Here is a 19,664-nt window from a genome sequence, read left to right as displayed (position 1 = left end):
TTACACATATATATATATATATAAAGACTATATAAAGACTTCTGCTTTTTTTATTTTAACATAATACTATTATGTTTTTAGAAACAAAACCAATGGCGTCGAAACATTTTCAGCTCTCTTATCTCCCAGGTTCTCGACTATCCTTATCTACTTCAATTAACAATAACTGAAATACAGTGATACTGGAACCGTTGTTTATTTAAAAGTATTTTAAAAGGCTAAGTGAAAAAAAAAAATGTTCATAGAGGTTAAGATTCCTTCCCTTTAACCATTTACCTTAAATTAAAATAAAAATCGAAATATCACGATATTCAAATCGTACTTTAACGGTTAGTATTTTTTTTTTCAATGACGAAAGTCATTGGACAAAAGCTTAAGTTCTTTATAGGCCTACTTCAGTTAATAAAAATCTGAAGGCCCACGTATATTTGTAGTATGAGAAAAGTTTACTTTAAATATTAAAATAAATTTTTATTGGTTGTATACATATAATTTAACATTTTTATTCCGTTTATGAAAAAAAAAACATTACATTTTTCATGAAACAACGAAACTGATTTTAATGAAACTTGGATTGAAATACGGTATCTTTAACATAATATATTTATAATAGAAATTTTTCGTTTGACATTTTTGTTTAAAATCTAACCGCTATGCATTAAAAAAATAATTTGAAGGTCGAAATATAATCATTATTATCTATAATAAGTTTCCTTTTTTTTTTTAATTTCAAATGGGGGCTCTCTGCCCATACTGAAGCCGTAAACTGCCCCAATCATCTAAAAATACTTGAATTTCACTCATTTAATATTTGTTTACTAATACTCGTGTAAATGGTACGTTTTTTGTTTATATCTAAAAAAATTTTTCTTTTTTAATTTAAATGGTAGCTCGTTTGCTTTTTAATGAAAAATTTTCTTCTCTATAGTGAATTCTTCCAAAGCAATTACAAGAAAAAAACATTGAAGGAAAATTCATTTCCTTTTGGTAATAAAAATTCAACTTGAACTTGAAAAAGTTATTTTAATAAGGATACATTAAAAGAAAAATTAAGCTTTGAATAACGAAATCCGTTTTGTTTAAACAAAAAGGAACTTGAAGTTTTGGTACAGATTTAAAAAAAAAAAAACATTTATTTTTTAACTGGAGAAGGTCGGTTTATGTAAACTGAAGTAACAGAAAGTATTATTTAGGGTCCACTTCGTCATAAAAAAATTATTTTCCATGGTCGTAAGGAAGTGGTACTGGATATCGCGCTTTATATTGCCCAGAACTAATATTAAGTTATTAAGTACACTAACTTTTTCGACTTTCCTTTCTGGTAATCAAGATTTTCGTTGAAGGTAGGCATGAAATTCCACTTTTAAAAAAAAAAAATCTGATATAATAAAAATCACAAAACCAGGAAATTATTTTCAGTACAAAAGTATTCCTAAATTTTATTTACTTTTTTTTTGTAATCCTAATTTGGAGTTAATAATCAAAAGAGTAACAAGAGTATTCATTCAGGCTTGTCAAATATTAATCCAATGGATTAATCACTAACAACAATTAGCTTAATACAAATCCCTGCTTATACATTAAAATGGGAATTGTATGGGATGTCTATTATCAAAATTCATAACAAATAATCACTAATAATTTTCATTTTCTTAGATTTTACAAAAGAAGTTGTTTTAATTAAGAAATGGAATATTATAAGAACACATACCTCAGCTAATAACGTTTCCAATGGTTACACCTAGTCCTGTAAAATAAAATAAAATCACATTTAAACAAAATAAATTTTATAAAAAATATCCATAATTATGTTTATGAGTATATTATGTACATATTCGGCAGATATCATCATCAAAAAGCTGTTGGAGCTGGGCATTCTAACAAACGATAGGTCCTTATATATTAAAATATTTCTATTATAATACGATTTTTATTCTTACTGAACTTCCTTGAACGTCGATGTTAGATACCATCTGCAATATTCGACAATCCCTGAAAGTTTTCTTGATCGCTTGGCAATCTTCCCTCAAAGCCCGATACAATTTATTTTTCTAAATATATATGTGTGTGTGTGTGTGTGTGTGTTCATTTGCAATATATGACAATTACTTAAAATTATGCACTTCAAATTTAAAAATGTTCACAATTCAGTATTTCCACACATATTCATATACACTAATTATAGCGATACGTTGATATCATGATTTGACCGAGCTAAATTGCTGCATGTGAAACTTTATATGCCATAAAAGTATTAAATTAAGATTCAAAAATATACTGATATAATTTAACGCAATTAACAAATAGAAATTTCTACTCTCCCTCAAATATCCAATCTTTACTAACTAATATAATGAATCTTACAAAATATTTCGATCAGCCATATCTCCTAGTCGTCTGGTTCACGAAAAAATAAGAGTAAAGTAGTCTTATGAATCAGTTTTTATCTAATTTATATTAAACAAAGACTACCGCTGAAAAATTAGAAATTAATTCATATATGACATTAACGAACATTATTATTGTTGTTATTAAAAAAAGGTAAGAATCATTGACTAATATTTTTTTCAGGTTTACAATTATACAGGAGCAATATAAGGTTAAATGCTTAAAATATAAAAATGCTAAAAATATAAAGCTTAAATGAATATTTAAAATTGTAAAAGAAATACATTTTAACTATATATAACTTTAAAAGAAATAAATAAAAAGGAATCGCGTTACGAATATAAACGATTTCAAAGTCGAATAAAAAATATTTTCACTAACCATATCTAATCGAATCAAAAAATAAACTATCCGTCAATAAATAATTACATTTATAGAATGCCCATAATATAATTTAATGCTCTATAAAAAATAAAAAAAAACACATATACTGATAAATGGTTGAAATAGAAAATAAACAAATTTTATATGTACATTTAAAACTAAAGCACAACTAATAAAAAACTAACTTCTTACCCGAACAAATTTTAATTAAAACTCAATATTCAATCCTGTTAAAAATTTATAGAATACAAAGCTAGCAGTAATATTACAATATTTATAATCTGAGTATTAGAAAATAAAAATATGCAAATTGTTTGCTAAATAATTTAACAACTAATTAAAATACAGTTGATTACGACGTTACTTGGAAAAAAAGATAATTCTAATTTTCTCTTACAATACCGTAATAAATGGAATAAAATATTAACAGTTTTCAGTGAAATGGAAAATTATTAAAATATGAAATAGAAGGAACGCTGAAAATTTTGAAAAACTTTTTAACTGAAATTTGTAATTGTTATTAATTTAATTAATAAAACAGCACAGTTGTAATATCATTTTTAAACAAGAAAGTTTTTACACTCTTATAACTATCGACTCTAAACAAATATAGTTATCGATAAAACGTAATTACAATGAACAAAGTTTTAATTTAGAATGTTTTATCAAAATAAAAGCAAGAACCTTAAGAAAGTCATGTTTCAAAAAGGACAAATACGTTCTGTTATTCATGTTAAAAAAAATGTATGAGATAATTAATGACACAGGTAATTCTCACTACACTGTAATTTTCGTTTAGGAGCATATTTATACAAAAATTAATCATTTTTTTTATTTCACAAAAACTAATTTTACAGTAAAATAGACATGTAAAAAACTGACAACAAAGTTGATTCCTGACATTGGTTATTTATTCTTAAATATTGAAAAAATGACATTTTTGATTCGCTATAAAAGCTTGAAGCTTGTGCATGGGAATATGAAGTGGAAATTTAATAACATATGGAAAACGTCATGCCTGACTGGGAAACAAAACCGATAACTTCACATTAATGACCGAGATGTTACCACCCTGCCACGGAATCTGGCAAATAAATGAAAAAAACTTTTAAAAAAATTTCATAGGATTGAGTTTTTAAAAAAATTTATTATAATTTTATTATTACGTTTAAAAAACTTTAAAAAAAATTTAAGATTCCAAAAATCTATATTTTAAAACTTAAGATTGGCTCCTTTAACCCCCAATATTGCCTCATTTTTTATTGTTTGCATTACTACTACGCCTAGGAAGGCGTAAACAAATATGTAATAAATAAAAATATAACTTTTTTCGGTTCTGGAGGAACGGGCAGAATTTGGGGAACAAACATTTTTTAAAATGGTAAGATAAGCATGCATTCACGTACTGAGCTTAATATAAAGTGCGGTTATGTTTGCTAAATTTTGAGAAAATTGACCTCAGAGATACTATCTAACCCCCCTTGCAGATATTGACTCCAAACTATTATTTATTTATTGTAATTTTTTTTTTACAATCAGAGGTTAATAAATACTAATACATCAATATATTTAAATTTAAAAAAAAGTTAAAAAAATGAAAATGAAAAGAGAAAAAAGGAAGAAAAATTTGCAAACAAAGAAAGGATAAAAATATTAAAGAGATAAAAGATTAAGATAATAAATATCAAGGGGAAGAAAACGTTAAGTTCAAGGAAATAATAAAAATATTAAGAGAGCATGGTATAAAGTGAAAAAATTTGAAAAACTTGAGAACATGTATACAAATTAAGATCAGAAGAATTGTATCAAACCAAAGAGCAATTAAATGATTGGCAACAAAAAGACAAATAAATGAAATGATGATCAACTCCGACTTAAGGAGAATATTGTCCAACAATTTCAGAGGAGTAATGAACTAAGAGATACGAATTTTTTGCAATTTAGTAAAGATCGGGCATGTATGCCTCAGTGTTTAAGTTGTTCTTGTGAGGGTTATTTTTCAGTCACTCTGTAATTAACTTTAAGGTAGATAAAATTAAACAGAAATTCTAGAACAATTTAAAAAAAAATTAAACAAAGATTAAACTAGAAAATCCAAAAATAATACGATTCTAAATTATAATTTTCAATTAATATTAAATAATCAGATGTTTCAGCAAATCTATTTCATTTACACATATGTAATAATGCCTATTAAATTACATATACACATTTTTAAAAGTATACAAAATTTTGTTTCACTAATAACTTCAGAAATTTTTTTTCATATTTTTCATATTTTTTTATTGTTATTATTGAATAATTATTTATTGTATTTTTTTTTTTTTACAATTACGGGCTAATATTAATAAATCAATATATTTAAATTACACAAAAAAAGTTAAAAAAAGAAAAGAAGATCAACTCTGATTCGAACGGATGTGCTTTCCCATGTAACATCCAAGTATTTCATTAATTAAAATTTTATTTGGCTATAACTCTGGAACCAATGAAAATATGTATCACTTATGAAGTATCGTTGAAAAGCTCTCAATGTGAGCTGATTACTGCAGTTAAAAAAAGTCCAAAATCCAAACCTTCGTTGGATTTTGGGCTTTTTTGAAAACTTTTGGTTCAGTCGATTGCAATCAAAAGGGAAGATCCACAATTAGATGTTACAACAGTCTAAAATCCAAAATTTCAACATAATAAAGCTATTCTTTTTGAGTTATGCGATATACATACATATATACGTACGTACAGATGTCACGCTGAAACTAGTAAAAATGGATTCAGGGATGGTCAAAATGGATATTCCCGTTAAAATCTGAAAACCGAATTTTTTGCGATCAGAAAACTTCCATTACTTCGTACAAGGAAGTAAAAACATGAAATACCAAAACGAAAGTAATTATACAAAAGTTTCACTCGGTAAATAAATATAAATGTGAAATTATATTTTAATTAAAAGCCGGTAAATAAAATAAAATTATAATTAAATACTCTTTCTATACGTTTTTCTAAAATACGCACTCTATCAGGTTTATTTGTAACGAGAATTGTGGAACAGTTAGAATGATCAAAACAATATGATCCTGAAGCTAGTTGATTACTAACAGTAAAATGCTAACATACAGATAAGTAAAAACAAAAAAAATCAAACGGTTTTTCGGGACAGATTATTAAATAATAATATTAAAAAAGTAATCAGTTATTTATTTTAAATATATTATGATTGATAATAAAAATTATGAATAATTTATATAAAACAGTTAATTATCAATAGTAATTAATATCTTTAAGCATAATTACTAATAAATCAACACACACACCCACACACACACACACACAAATATATTATACATTTTATAAAAGCAAGTAATAATTAGGATTTGGTTTAAGTTTTTTTTAGGAGATTGGTTAACTGTTATTATCTCGCTAGCTACCCCCATCTGAGTTACCTAACGACAGATTCTAAATCTTATTAATATTAATATAAGAGAAATCAACAGCTTATTAAATAAAACTCAATCACATCTTAGTTATTAAATAAAAATATAAAAAATTAAAAAAAAATTATTTTACTGTTAGGGTCAAGTACAAAATGTATTATCGAAACAGTTATATCTCATTTTCTTTTGAAGAAATAAGAGTGATTAACTCTGTAGTACAATTTGTTTACATATCACGTTAAATAGCTTACATAGAAACTAGGATATATAATGACAGTGAATTTGCTAACGCTGCAGAGGTAAGTTAATCCTTTAAAAAGCCATCGTGTAATAGTAAAAAGAAACAGTGGAATCGATGTGTAGAGAACGATAGAAACAGAAGCCAAACAAACATTGATGCAGGGTTACGTTTGTGGCAAAGGGGTGGAACAGAACCCAGGAGCCGAAGCGGTAACTACGGCTTCAATAAACAACGCACGAGGCTATATCTGTATTAAATACAACACGCGCAGTACGGTGCTGGCTTTATCAACCCAATTTAATGTATACATTTAACTACGCGTGCGTAAATACGTAACTCTGTATCGGGAGAAAGACAGACATTACAAATTTTAACCATCATGTAAATAGATTGTTTTTCTTCTTTTTTTTTTAATCAAATATTAAAAAGAGCACAATGCAACGACATGAGTATAAGACTAAACTTTAACTTCGTCATTGTTGATTAACTAAGTTTTTTTAACGTAATAAAAAGAAAAAAGAAATTTCTTAAAGCAAATGTTTAATAAACAAGGTATTCAATAACAGTACAATTCGAAACAACTACATTCAACATCCTTAAACAAAATAAAAAAAATAAAACCACCTAAAACTTTTGTGAAGGTTAAACGTTGGAAATAGCACAGCTATTTCCATTATTTTCTGTAAAATTAAATTGGAAAACTGAAGAAAGGTAATAATTAAATTAATTATAAATCTCAATATCAGTTGTATAAATTTGGATAAAACAGTACAAATTAAATCCTATACAGCAAAAACACTGACACCCCAAAATAAGCATACATAACAACAGCATTTTTAAATTTAATTCATAGTTTGGGAAAAACAGTAATACATAGAGTGATTCACGAAGAATGTAATAAACTTTCAGGACATGTTATACTGGTGAAAATAAAGAAGAAAATTGATATAAACATATGTACGGAAACGCTTTTTTAACGAGTGACGGTTGGCAAAAACTTTTGCTCTGATATTTGCGCCTTCGGTAAAATTAAGCGATATTGTAATTCTTAAGACCAAATTAAGGCTTACATTTAGTGGTTTCATAGGAAATTTGACCTGAAAAATTGGAAAAAAAAATAAGTCCCAGAACTGTATCTTTACTAGTTTTCAAGAAATCTGAGGGATAAAAGTCAAAAGCCTAGGGTTGAAAACTCAACTACTTTATGTTTGGCGTAAAATAAGTTTGTTAAATGGGTAAAAAAACATATAAATGGCTAAACAAAACTTGCAGAGAATTTGATTCTAACTAAAATGATACGAATAAAATCCAGAGAAGCAAATACAAAGACATGAAGTTTGAATTAAAAATAAAGCTTATCAAAATGTGGCAGATTATAACTAGGTATTAAACGAAACAAAATTTTGAATATTACAAAACATAAGAATTAAATATTTTAAGAAAATAAGAAAAAACACAAACAATAAACCGACTAACAAACAATTAAAAAACTGGAAACGGAAATTTTCCGGCCATAAACCGGAAAAAAATTTTCTCATTGAGTTATTCTTGTGAGGTGTCTTCGTCTTACACCGGTCTCAAACGACATTCAAGTATCTGTAAGTGAAATACCACAAATTTTTATCAAAGTACTTGAGAACAAAGCCGATGTTTAACTCCTCATCCAAAGTTACTTGTTAACTATTGCACGAAAACAATCGAAACTACTCGGGTAGTCACTTATCTACGTTAATCTGGGATCGTTTTCGGACAACGACTCCCAAGTGGCCGGTGACATCTACAAGTATCCTACCTAAATAACCCTCAAATTCCACGTTACTCGTCTGTACTTGAACGCTCTATTACTTTAGGGCTGTACTAATGTTACCTGGTACCAATTTTATAGGAGTACAATTTATAAAAACCTATTGCGTCATAATTGAAGGTATAAAAACAAATTTACAAAACTGAACAGAAATTTTTTACATGAAATTAATACTTTTTTCATAAAATTAAATCTTTTTTAAATTGATAAGTTATAAATCTAAAATAAATAAGTAAAAAGAGAACTTTTTGTCTCCTATATCTAATTAATAACAATCCAATTATTCTAATGTAAATAAGCATTGGAAAATTACAGAATGTTACAAAACATTACAGAATGTTAGAAATATACGCTAAAAATTAATTTTAGTACATTAAAGATTTACCATTCATGTTGATTGTAGCTTTATCATTATAATATAAATAAAGACAAGAGAGATTTGGTGTTCAAAGCTGTACATTTACAAGTAAACGTATATGTAATATTTATTTATTTTTCCTAATGTACATTACAATGTATACGTTACAATCTGTTCAACCAGTGAACAATAAATAACCTCCCCCCCCACAGCCAATGAGATGAGGATAAATAATATTTATGACACGTAAAGGAGGTTTAGTCTTATACAGACTCAGACCGAACATGCTGAGACGTGTGGTTGAGTGCACCCCAAACACCAAATTACACCAGTATCTACTGTTTAGTATTCAAATCCATATAAAAATAACTTCTTTTACTACGATTTAAACCTCAGAACCTTCGGCTTTGAAAATCACCTCTTAAACAACTGATTTTCAACGACGAGTTAACCATTAAACCACCACGGTGGGCTAAATATGAACAAATTAAGTTAAATTTGATAGATTTAAATAATATTGTTTCATTCAATTTAGTGAGAACCGCAAGCCATTTCAGATTTTAATTGATATAAGGAGGCCTGGATGACTAACGAGGCTCTTGACCATCGGTTATTTAAACGCTTCGGTATAAGATAATCTTTACCTAACCACCAGAAGAATGAAAATAAAAAAATCTGATGTGGACATGACTTCCTTATACGCCTATTAAATTACATATACACATTTTTAAAAGTACATACAATTTCACTAATAACTTCTGAATATTTTCCTATATTTTTTTTATTGTAATTATTGTATTATTATTTATTGTAAATTTTTTTTTTTTACAATCAGAGGTTAATAATTATTAATAAATTAATATATTTACATTAAAAAAATGTTAATAAAAAGGAAAAAAAAATGTTGCAAACCAAGAAAATAAACAGGAAGAAAGTGTTGCAAACAAGGAAAGAATAAAAGATTAAGAGAGGATGATGAATATAAAGCGAGAGAAAATTTGAAAACTACAGAACCTGTGCACAAATTAAGATCAGAAGAATTGTATCAAAACAAAGAGCGATGAAATGATTGGCAACAAAAAGACAAATAAACGAAATAATAATAATAAACTTCGACTTAGCGAGAATATTGTCCGACAATATCAGAGAACTAATGAACTAAAAGATAAGAATTTTTTGCAATTTATCAAAGATCGGGAATGTATGCCTCAGTGTTTATGTTGTTCTTTTGAAGGTATATTTTTCCGTCACTCTGTAGTTAATTTTAATGTAAATAAAATTAAACAGAAATTAAACTAGAAAATCCAAAAATAATACGATTCTAATTTATAATTTTCAATTAATATTAAATAATCAGATATTTCACCACCTCTATTTCATACAAACACATGTAATAATGCCTATTAAATTACAAATACACTTTTTTAAAAGTTCATAAAATTTTATTTCACTAATAACTTCTGATTTTTTTTCAAATTATTTTATTGTTATTGAATAACTATTAACGTTTTAAACAATCGCTGGTTAATTATTAATAGATAAATATATTTAAATTAAAAAAAAGTTAAAAAAAAGAAAAAGAGATGAAGTCTGATTCGAATCGATGTGCCTTCCCTTGTAAGATCCAAATATTTCATTAATTAAAATTTTATTAGGCTATAACTCTGGAACCAATGAAAATAAGTACCACTTATGAAGTGTTGTTGAAAAGCTCTCAATGAGGACTTAATACTGCAGTTAAGAAAAGGTCCAAAATCCAAACCTTTTTGGCTTTTTTGAACACTTGGTTCAGTCGATTGCAATCATTAGGGAAGGTACACAACTAGATGTTACAACAGTCTTAAATCCAAAATTTCAACATACTACAACTAATCGTTTTTGAGTTATGCGAGATACATACGTATATACAGATGTCACGCCGAAATTAGTCAAAATGGATTCAGTGATGGTCAAAATGGATATTTCCGTTGAAATCTGAAAACCGAAATTTTTCGCGATCACAATAATTCCTTTACTTCGTACAATGAAGTCAAAAACGGTTTGAAGATGTGTGAATTTCAATATTTGTTAATTGAACATAGCCTAGGGACCAGAAGTCGATGAACATTTAAACGATGACACCATTAACATTTTTTTAGTTGGCTTCGGAAGCGGAACATATTTAAAAAAAGAACTATTCGAGTGTTAAAATATTTAAATATTTGTGAATTGAAAGGAGACTAAGGGTTCAAACATTTTAGTTTACACAGTGGAATTTATAATATACCCGGATTCAGGACGCTTTGAAGATCTTGAAAATTCAATTTGTCAACGATTCTTTTAAGACATGTTGAAATGCATTCACTTCTTAAAAAAATGAATAGGGAAAATATAAAAAGTAAGTAAATTTACAGTAATAATTTTTGAAGCTTAAAAATTTAGCTTTCTTTTGGGTACTACATCATTTTATTTTATTTCAAAACTACACTTAATAAATTTATCTCAACCCACCATTTCCGATTCATGTTTCTAACCCGACCATGAGATCACATCATTTTCAACATTAGAAAACTTATGCCCATCCAAGTACAACGAACATAACTCTGAGTAAAATGTAACCACAAATCGTATATTTTACACAAATAACTTGGATCCGGTAACTCGTAGAATGTATAATAAATTCAATATTAATATAAATAAAAACAAATTTTTATAGTACCTACGATTTATTAAATTTGATTTCATAGCAAATACCGTTACATAAAGAAATAATGACGAAATATTTGTAAAATGACGGAATTTCAAAGCAAATATCACGAACTGTGCCCTAGATCTCTTTAAAAGCGTATAAAATCGCATGATTGAACAGCTGAAAACGAAAATTAATAACCGCCACATTTCGTTTACACAAATAAAAATACGTATTAATCCTAAATCAGGAACTATATGAAAATCAATGCAAGATAAAACGTTTTGATTGTAGGTTGAGTACATGTCTTATGTTAATTAATATCAATCAAGTGCTTATTATGTTTTACGTCAGAAAACAGATTCTAATTAAAATTTATATCTTACTGACAAAGAACAAAGAGATAATTAATTGATAATATTTTTGAATATTAAAGGTTTCTCATACTTACAAATAAATACTGAAACCTTTTTAAATATATTTTTAAGTTTTAAAGGTAAAGAAATAAAGAGTTTATTAATTGTTCCTAAAAATTTAATTTATTTTCAAAAATAAATGTTCGAAACCCATATTCATTATTTAAAAAAACTGTACAAAAGTTTAATTAATCAAAAAGATTAAAAAATTAATTAACAATCGTTACAGGCTATTTTTAAACAATAATTCATAAAGAAACATACTGATAAATGGTATTTATAAAGAGCTCTTAAAAGTTATTGCGACTTACGTAGCAATGCGGGCGTTATCTCTCGTATGACAAATACAATCACGTTTAATATTTTTTTTTTACAATGTTTTATATGACCCTCACGCTTAAAAAAGATCTTTAAGTTGCATTTTTTTTTAACCTGAAAACTGAAATATTAATGCTTGAATGATCAAAGTTATTAAAAAATATTTTTAAATATTAAATTATTGTAATTAAAAATTCGATGATTTTTCAAACCGCTATAAAAGTTTAAAAAATACAATAGAAGAATTCTTATTTTTTACAGACAATTTGAAAAAACAATTGTTAAAACTGCGATATTTTTCTTTCCAACCAGTAATCATTAAACATAGGATCATGTTTAATTTTCAAAAAAGAACATTATTTTTTTAACTAAATAGTAGAATAATTCAAATATTAGCACTTAAAGGAAACACAGTGTAGATAATGCGATAAATTTCGAAAGGAGAAGATTTTTTAATAAGAATTGTAGAAGTATGAAGTTTTTAAGAACATCTTACCGAGTGAAAAACAAGCCTACTCGCTTAAGAAGTTAATTTAATAGTTATAGGAAGGGTAAAAATTGTACAGAAAAACTATTAAGCTAAACTTAATTCATGAAGATATAATAAAAAAAATCAAGATATGTTTATAATCTTTTCTTTAAGCTGCAAAATTACAATTTATATTTACTTAAATTCAACAATATGTAACAAGGTAAACAGTCATCAACATACGAGCAAAACTAACATTTAAAACAATTACTAACTGAATTTAATGTAATCTTATATAAAAAATAACTGAAAACCAAATATGCGCACGTGTATTTAAAAAAAATAAAAATTATATAAACTCAATTACATTAATTCGACTTAATTTGTTGAAATCAATTTGTCTAAAAATTTTAGTGCCAAATAATTTTTACGGAGATGGAATTTTCATAGACATCTTTACCTGAATTTCTAGATATTTCTTGTTTTATTTTTTTAGAATATTGAAATCTGAAAGATTTTATTTATAAACCAAGGGATCTTGAAAATATCTCTAATGATCTTGGATTAGAAACTTTCAAAGAATTTTATTTACGATATATCAATTTTTTTAACGACACAGCAACTTTACAATCTGTTGAGCAAGATAATTGAAGAATAAGTAAATAAGATATGTTTGAACTAACATTAAGTTGCCACAGACCCAGCGGTTTGTGACTAAATAATGAAATAGAAGAGCATTCCGTACCGTCAGACCATAAAGTCGCCTAATTGAAACGATAAGGCAAACCAAGAATATTGTACTCAGCAATCTTGAAAAATCACTGATGGTGTATCTAATAAATTGATCGCCAAATATATCTAATGAAAAAAAAAAGATGAACAAAACATTTCCAGAAAGAATAATGAGCATTTGTATAATGAATAAATGAAATAGGAAATTTGTTAATCAAAACAGACTGATGACAATAATAAAAAAATAAATTCTATCCTTAATATATTCCTATAACATACGGGTATAAATTTTGTGAAGTAGAGTGGAAAGGAAAGCGCTCGTATAGTATGCTTACATAATAAATATTAACAAAGATTACTTAGAAACATTTCCGTTCCTTCACATCTGCTTTTAATTTTTAAAAAATAGAATACAAGAGAGGAATTGAGAGGGGGGAATAATGGAAGCAAGAGACTAGAGGGTAGCTGATGAGAAAAGAGTTGGATCCTGTGAATTGCAGGACCACAAAACTCAGTAATGTACCGTTAAAGTTAAATAAAACCAAAGAGAAAATCATCATTACCTAACCTACTTCAGTAAAACTGAATAATAAAAGCTAATAGCTTATATAAATTTTAATGTAGTCATAGCACTGAAAAAATCGAAATGAAAAATGTACTTTAATATTTTCTTTTCTTTTAATGTCTACTCCCGGTGTTAATAATTTCATCGGGTATAATTCTACAACATTCTAACGTACTGAATAATAAATAAAAAATGAACGTAAACGATAAAGGTGGATAAAACGTGTTAATAAAATATACACGTCCAGTTCAGAAGTCATATTTATTTTAAACACGAAACAGTATTAGTCAGCAGTAAGAATTTAACTAAGTACATCTAGTTCATTTTATACCTTATTTAATCAGAAACACTAGTATGATAATTTAAATAATATATACTCGTGCATCATAAAACTCGATTAAAAATTCCAAATAAAAGAATGAAATGATAAATATTAAAATGTTTCTTACAAAAGTAAAATATAAAACTTTTTAAAACACTACCGGCAAATTTTAAATTATTTTTTTTTAGTGGAAACTATAAATTGAATAAAATTTCTTACAAAATTTGGTTGATAATTAATTCACGTATTTAATTATTTATGTATGTATTACAAAAACCGCACAGTCGATAAAAAAAAAATTGAGGTTTATAGTCCAGACCATCTCATTTTAAATTCAAGTTACCATCTGAATTTAAAATGATATATTTGTTTATTCGACTAACGATAAAATAAACCTGAATAAATTTAAGCAAAATTTTTGGAAGCACCTGAATAGAAAGAAACCGTATGGGTAGGTTGTTTTTAAAATTCCATACCATTAATCGCAGAAGACCTCAAAATTTTTAAATAGGCTTCTTATGTTATAGGTGCGGTAATAAAGTAATGAGACTGATTTTTCTTTGCAAGATGTGGCAACCCTGCAACTTGCGTAGGCACATCATCTTTTACCTTGGTCTAAGCTACTTCTAGTCCAAGCGGCACATTGATGCAACTGCTCAGTCGTGAGTTGTGCTGTAATAAGTGAACACGTGTTTGTGTCTCTCGTCACAGCTTTTTGGACGTCTTGTGTTGTTTGAAAATGGTGTCCCTTGACCGCCATTTTGACTCTTGGAAATAGAAAAAAGTCGCACGGAGCGATATCTGGTGAATAAGGTGGCTGTGGTAGTAATGAAATTTGTTTTGAGGTTACAAATTGCTGTACTGACAGAGCAGTCTGGGATGGCGCATTATCGTGATGCAGAATCCAATTATCAGCAATGTTGGCACGGACACGAAGAACTCGTTTACGAAGTCTTTCTAAAATTTATTTGTAGAAATATTGGTTAACTGTTTGTCCAGGAGGCACCCACTCTTTATGAACAATTCCCTTGGAATCGAAGAAGCACACAAGCATGCATTTCACTTTTGACTTTCATGCGAGCTTTTTTTGGTCTGGGTGATCCCTTTGAGCACCATTGCGAACTTTGGCGTTTTGTCTCTGGAACGTATTGAAAAAACCAACCTTCATCACCAGTGATAACACGGCTCAACAAATCTGGATTAATTTCCGTTTGCTCTAACAGATCGGTTGTCACATTTTTCCATGTTTCTCGCTGTTGTTGTGTGAGATTTTTGGAGACCATTTTTTCTCAAATCTTTCTCATACCAAGATCTTCAGTTAATATTAGACGAACCGTTTCTCGATTGATGTTGAGTTCTTCTGCAATCATTTTCACGGATAATCTTCGGTCAGATCGTACGATTTCACTCACCCTGGTCAAGTTGACATCTGTCCATGAGGTTGATGGTCGTCCACTGCGGTCTTCATCTTCAACATTCGTTCTGGCTTCACTAAAAATTTTATGCCACCGAAAAACTTGAGCTCTTGACATAACGTCCTCTCCAAAAGCCTTCTGAAGCTTACCATAAGTTGTCGTCGCGATTTCACCCGATTTAAAGCAAAAAGAAATGGCATACCGTTGCGCAATATTTTTCGGTTTCATTTCTGTGACGAGAGACACAAGCACGTGTTCACTTATTACAGCACAACTCACGACTGAGCAGTTACATCAATGTGCCGCTTGGACTAAAAGTACCTTATAGACCAAGGTCAAAGATGGTGTGCCTACGCAAGCTGCAGGGTTCCCACATCTTGCAAAGAAAAATCAGTCTCATTACTTTATTGTCGCACCTCGTATGCATGAAAACTTCGAAAATAGCCATCGAAAGAACGAAAAGTTATATAAGACAAGAAAGTAAGGTCCCCTTTAGTAGTTTTCACGTAATTTGGGAGGTAAAAGACAAAACGCTAGGGTTGAAAAACACAACTATTTTATATTTGGAGTGTAATAATTTTATTAAATGGAAAAAAACACATAAAAGGTTAAACAAAAATTGCAGAGAATTTGATTCTGACTAAAGTGGCATAAATAAAGTCCAGAGAAACTAAATAAAAAGGCATGAAGTTTGAATTAAAAAAACTTATTAAAATGTAGCATTTTATAACTAGGTATAAACGAAACAAAATTTTTAATATTACAAAACATAAGAATTAAATATTTTAGAAAATAAAAAAGAAACACAAACAATCAAACCGACTTACAAACTATTACAAAATTGGAAACGGAAATTTTCCGGCCATAAACCGAAAAAGAATTTTCTCATTGATTTATTCTTGTAAGGTGACATTTGAGGTGTATTTTTCTTCTTTTTTTTTTTTTTTTTTGAAAAGGGATCTCTGATTCAATTAAATCAAGATATCTAAAATATTACTTTAAACGAGCATAAACTTCGAAGTCAGGATCTGGAAAAAAGGACTAATGACAGGAGAATCACTATTATAAATTCCATCCGATCAGCAAACTCACAACGATCTCTTTTCAGCATCGCAGAAAAAATGTTTTAAAGACAGCAGGAAGACATGATACTTAAGGTAAACAACTAATAGTCTTATTTTATCGCGAAAATAATAAATTAGAGGAAAATCAATGTTAATATTCATAAAAGGTAACCATGTCTGTACTGAATAGATCAATCGCTAAATAATGATATAAATTCATCAAAATGAGAAGATAAACAGAAAAGCAAAGAGGAAAAGAAAAAGGATTAGATTACGAGAAACATATTCGAACGTCTTGTAAACCATTAACTGTAAAGAGAAAATAGTAATATTCTTCTCCAAGTAATTTGGAAAAAAAAAATTTTTTTTACAAATAATTTCTTATTGTAAATATGAAAATATAGCAATATGAGGCTATAAAAAAAATTATAATAGGCAACATATAAACGGCAAATAAAATTTTATTATATATGAATTAAAATTTATCAAATTATAATTTGTAATCTAATTTTTCTCTGTGGAAGCGGATGAGTTTTATAATTCGAGGATAAGCTTTGGAGAAGAGGAAAATACGAAATATCACGCCATTTCGGCGAGGTTGGCATTGAATTTTTAATTGCTTTTGATATATTAATGTTGTTATAAATTTGATCATAACTAAGCCTGTACGGGATGAATTACAAACAAATAAAGATAAAATAAAAAATACGATAAAAACACTAATCCAATTTGTGAAATCCAGCAAAATAAAAAAAGGAATATGTGTTTTTTTGTTATTAACAAATCTATACATTTAATAAAATGATAACAAGGTTGTCCCAGTAGAAGCATCATACAAAAACTACTGGAGAGATTTTAATAAAACTTTGCAGATATATACCTTAGGGACTTGGTCATTATCCCCAATTATCACGATAATCCTAATGGGGATTAAGATAATTAAAGAAAAAAAAATCCATTTTACTTCATTATATTTTTGTTATCATGGCAAAAGAAATAGATCTCTGAGTTCAGATCTGCTTACTTTTAAATAATATTTTATGATTATTATTATTATTACAATTAGCTAATATTAGCGCAAGCAGCGAACTTTTATGGGTTCGATTGTTTATTTTGGCTGTCGATATTGGATTGTTAAAAGTTAAAAACTATATTCTTTCAAGAAAGAAGTAACCTTTCTTATTATTCCAAGTATGTTAAAAAATGAGAGTATCTCGGTCCCTCGAAACAGCTAATGTGCGTGATTCTCGGTGATCTTCTGACGGAGAGCGCTAGGTCCAGACTCGAGCTTCAATAAATTTGCAACGCGAGTTGGAGTTAAATACCTAACGATTCATACTGATGTCATTCTAGAATTACCACGGTCACATAAGGATAGAAGTGGTTTTAATGTACAGATGAACTACGCCGATCATGAAAATATTGGCGTCAAGACAGAAGTTTGTTCATAATGTCTTGCTCGGAAATAGAAAGGGGAACCAAAAGGTATATTTTGGTTTACAGCAGGAACGTATAATAGCTTCTACATCCAGGAAAAGGGAAACTTGCAGGAAAAGAGAGATTTTAGGATTTAATTGTTATTTATCAGTATTATTAAAACAACCAGGAGGATAATGAGAAACGCAGGGTTCCAGGAGGCGAAGCACCTGGCTAGACGGGAATCAGTTAGTAAATAAACAAAAACCTCATAAATTAAAAAGAACGTATAATATATATTTCAGGGGGAAAAAAGTGGATTAATTAACGCTTTAATTGCACTAAATTCTTTTCTGACAAACGAGAATAGTTATAATTTTTAATTCATATATGATAACATTTTATTTAACGTTTATGTGTTGCCCATTTTTTTTTGTTATCTCGTAAAAACAAATTAAAAATTTAAAAATATTATTACTAACGTAGAAATTCTGTACAAAATAAATGATATATACTAGTTCATAAAAATACATTTAAAACACAATATACTTTTTAGCAATATATTAAATATATATTGAAAAAAAAACCAGCAACAAAAACTTCAAAAAGAACAGCAGCGCTGTCACTGATAAATATCACAGGAGCGACTGATACCGCTTTGATGTAAATAAAAATAACAGAGTAAGTGCAAACGTTGACTCGGATTCTCATTTCAAACAATTGATTATTTTGTAAAATAGCAACAAAATTCCAGTACGTGAAACAATCAAAACCAACCTGATTAACAAAATATAATTAAGATCAATACCCTAAGGACATTAGTTAATTTGAAAACTAACTTTTCAAATCATATCAAAATGAAATGGACTTTTTAATTATAACAATCATGTTTATCATGGTTTCGTAACCACTAACCGTTAAACGATGGGTTTTATCGTACGTACTTTATTATTACTGGCTGTAATTAACTATTCAAGAAACAATATATACGTCCGTGTGAAATACTATATGAACCCGAATACATAGCGAAATAATTATTTTCATTTATACGCAAGTACATCGCAGGATTTCAATTATTTATGATTTATGTATATAAAATAAAGTAAATAGATATATAATAGAGAAAAATCGTCTGTCATCCGAGCTTTTAATGTAACTGCATGTAATATTAGAAATAACGTCATGAATAATTACAGCTATTTGTCCAATATCACTCTTAAGAAGGATATTTTTCTTAAAACAAGCTGAAACTATAATTTACTTGCAGATGCTTCATTTGAATGTTTGAATGAGTTAAAAGATTTATTACTTTGAAGTTAGTACATTAGTTTAAACGTACATTAATGTGAAAGCTTCATCAAGTAAATATAGAATGTAATTATTAAGATAAATAATAAAAAACGTCAGTCGGAAAAAGTTAACTGCTAATAATATTACTACAGATACAAGGAAAAGCTTCCTAAAATATGAACACAACGTTATAAATATAATTTTTATTAATTATTTGCCAATTTCTTTTTTCCAAATAAAATTATTTTTATATAATCTGATATTTCGATTTTATATCATATACATACATTTATGAGATTATTAAAGTTCCCATTAAATTTTTAATTTTCAAAAAATATTTTGGATTTATGAGTTTTTTGCTCAAGATATTACTGAAATATGTA

At 27.8% G+C, this 19,664-nt stretch overlaps 1 protein-coding gene across 2 annotated transcripts in view; it reads right to left on the bottom strand.

The window, feature by feature from the left end:
- The window catches only part of LOC142325258 (hexosaminidase D-like), a 670,113-nt gene that overhangs the window by 195,805 nt on the left and 454,644 nt on the right, over positions 1-19,664 (bottom strand). For both annotated transcript variants that reach the window (XM_075366764.1, XM_075366765.1), the window contains one exon: positions 1,712-1,747. The gene's annotated coding sequence lies outside the window, so the exon portion shown is untranslated. The remainder of the gene's footprint in view (positions 1-1,711; positions 1,748-19,664) is intronic.

Source organism: Lycorma delicatula, chromosome 5, assembly GCF_047948215.1.
Source record: "Lycorma delicatula isolate Av1 chromosome 5, ASM4794821v1, whole genome shotgun sequence".
NCBI lineage: Eukaryota > Metazoa > Arthropoda > Insecta > Hemiptera > Fulgoridae > Lycorma > Lycorma delicatula.
Note: the sequence above shows the minus strand (reverse complement) of the source record. Positions and strands in the feature narration are given on the sequence as shown.